This window comes from Malaclemys terrapin, chromosome 15 (genome assembly GCF_027887155.1).
Source record: "Malaclemys terrapin pileata isolate rMalTer1 chromosome 15, rMalTer1.hap1, whole genome shotgun sequence".
Classification (NCBI taxonomy): Eukaryota; Metazoa; Chordata; order Testudines; family Emydidae; genus Malaclemys; species Malaclemys terrapin.
This window is the reverse complement of record NC_071519.1, coordinates 14,451,785-14,454,284: the sequence shown is the minus strand read 5'-3', so window position 1 is coordinate 14,454,284 and position 2,500 is coordinate 14,451,785. Positions and strand designations below refer to the sequence as shown.

The 2,500-nt window shown below is 75.0% G+C and overlaps 1 non-coding gene across 1 annotated transcript; it reads right to left on the bottom strand.

The window, feature by feature from the left end:
* Positions 1-2,024: 2,024 nt before the first annotated feature.
* Positions 2,025-2,143, bottom strand: LOC128823765 (5S ribosomal RNA). The gene has a single exon (XR_008442001.1). It is a non-coding gene; the product is annotated as a 5S ribosomal RNA (ribosomal RNA).
* Positions 2,144-2,500: the final 357 nt, after the last annotated feature.

The window sequence follows — 2,500 nt, the reverse complement described above, 5'->3', positions numbered from 1 at the left end:
GCTTAATAGTCGAGACGGAGCCGGTCCGGGGGAGGCTTAATAGTCGTCCCCCGAGGACTCCGGGGGCAGGCTTAATAGTCGTTCCAGGAGAGGCTTAATAGTCGTCCCCCCGAGTACTCCGGGGGCAGGCTTAATAGCCATTCCCCAGGCGGTCCGGCGGAGGCTTAAGAGTCGTGCTTAGCGGCCACCAGGTCAACCCGCGGAATCTACTGGGTTGACCTGGCGGCCGGTTTGCTTTCCGGCCACCAGGTCAACCCATTGGATTCGACGGGTTGACCTGGTGGCCGCTTTGCTTTCCGGCCCGGGTGTCACCCCACTCCGAGGGCTGCGCGGCAGCGGTCCTGAGGACCACAGAGGGGGGGCTTAATAGTCGAGAGGGAGCAGGTCCGGGGAAGGCTTAGCAGTCTTCCCCCGGGCGGTCCGTTGGGGGAGGCTTAGCAGTCGTCCCCAGGGCGGTCCGGGGGTGGGGGGAGGCCTCACAGTCGTCCCTCGGAGAGCCGGGTCGGCGGCGGTGGCGGGCGTCAGGCTTTACGTCCAGCCTCCGGAAGGTGCGCGTCCTCGGAGGCGATGCAGGCGCCGCAAAGGGGCAGCCTCCGAGGCAGGGAGCGGAGCACCGAGGCTGGGGAGAGGGGAGCAGGAGCCGGGGGCTGGGGGGGGTGGGGTGGGGGGGGGGCGTTCAGGACAAGCGGTCAAGCCCCGGGGAGCAGCTGTCAAATGTTCCAAGTCCCCACTCGGCCACCAGGTCCACCCCAGTCTAGCAATGGGGTTGACCTGGCTGATGGCCGGTTAGTGTCAAGGTAAACTCACCGTCGTCCACAGGAGGGCAGCTCTCAGGCCGTCCGGCTGCGGCTGACTCTGGGGCGGTGCCCGGTCCCGGCAGCGAGGGGCGGGGGGGGGGCGCGGAGCGACACGGAGCTAACCGGCCCCCGGGGCCGGGGGCGCCTCCCGCGACTTTGGGGGCCGCGGGTCGTCAGTGGCGTGCAGGCCGGGCCTCTCCCGGGGGATTCGGGGGGGGGGGGGGGGCGGTCCTGCGGGCCGGGCGCAGGGGGCTCGAGCGAGCCCGGGCCGGTCCGCCCCGGGGCCGGGGTCTCCGCCTGCGGCTCGGGGGGGCGCGGGTCGTCGGGGGAGGAAGCCCGGGGGAGCTGCACGCCGGCCTGCCAGGCCAGGCCAGGCCTGGCCTGGGTGGCCGCGGGGGGATTCGGGGCGGTCCCGCGAGCCGGCGGCCGGGCGCAGGGGGTCCGAGCGCGTCCGAGCGAGTCCGTCCCGGCCCCGGGGTCTCCCCCTGCGGCTCTGGGGGGCCGTGGGTCCCCGCTGGCGGAAGCCGCTGGGCGCTGGACACCCGCCGTCCGTCCCGCCTGGCCAGGCCTGGCCTGGGTGGCCGCGGGGCGGGGGATTCGGGGCGGTCCCGCGAGCCGGCGGCCGGGCGCAGGGGGTCCGAGCGCGTCCGAGCGAGTCCGTCCCGGCCCCGGGGTGTCCCCCTGCGGCTCTGGGGGCCGTGGGTCCCCGCTGGAGGAAGCCGCTGGGCGCTGGACACCCGCCGTCCGTCCCGCCTGGCCAGGCCTGGCCTGGGTGGCCGCGGGGGGATTCGGGGCGGTCCCGCGAGCCGGCGCCCGGGCGCAGGGGGTCCGAGCGAGTCCGTCCCGGGCCCGGGGCCTCCCCCTGCGGCTTTGGGGGCCGTGGGTCCCCGCTGGCGGAAGCCGCTGGGCGCTGGACACCCGCCGTCCGTCCCGCCTGGCCAGGCCTGGCCTGGGTGGCCGCGGGGCGGGGGGATTCGGGGCGGTCCTGCGGGCCGGCGGCCGGGAGGGTCCGGGCCAGTCCGCCCCATGCCCGGGGTCTCCCCCAGCGGCTTCGGTGGGTCCTCCGCGGAGGAAGCCGGGTGGGGAGCCGGACCCCAGGCGCCCAGACCCGTGACCTGCGGCCGCGACCTCCGACTCGGCAGGAGCGACGAGGGGCTTTCCGGCCCGTCCCCCCCCTCTCCTTCCTCCCCAGAAAAGGAGAGAGAGCTGGCTCGGACCGGGAAAAGCTGCCTACGGCACCTGGGATTCCCAGGCGGTCACCCATCCAAGTACTAGCCAGGCCCGGGACGGTTTACCTTCCGAGATCGGACGGGATCGGGGGCGTTCGGTCCGGTATGGCCGTAGGCACCCGGCCCCCGCGCCTCCTCGCCCGCTTTCCCCTGCCGACGCCCGGGCCTGCCGCACGGTGAGCCCCGGTCGGACTGCCCCCCTGCGGCAGGGCCCCCGTCTCTCGCGGGCCCGGTCCTTTTTTCCTTCTCGAGCTCCGGGGCCCGGGCTGGCCGCCAGAGCCCCTCCGCCCGCCCGCCCTCCCCGGCGTCGGGGAAAATATTGTCCCGGACATCCAGTGCGCCCTGATCCTGTCAGCCGGGGGGGGGGGTGGGTGGGTGGAGGGGGGGCAGTCCCTCGCTGCGGCCGGGGAGGGTGAGCCCAGGGCGGCTTGCCTGCCGTCCGAGTCCCCTCTCGGCCACCAGGTCAACCCCGAG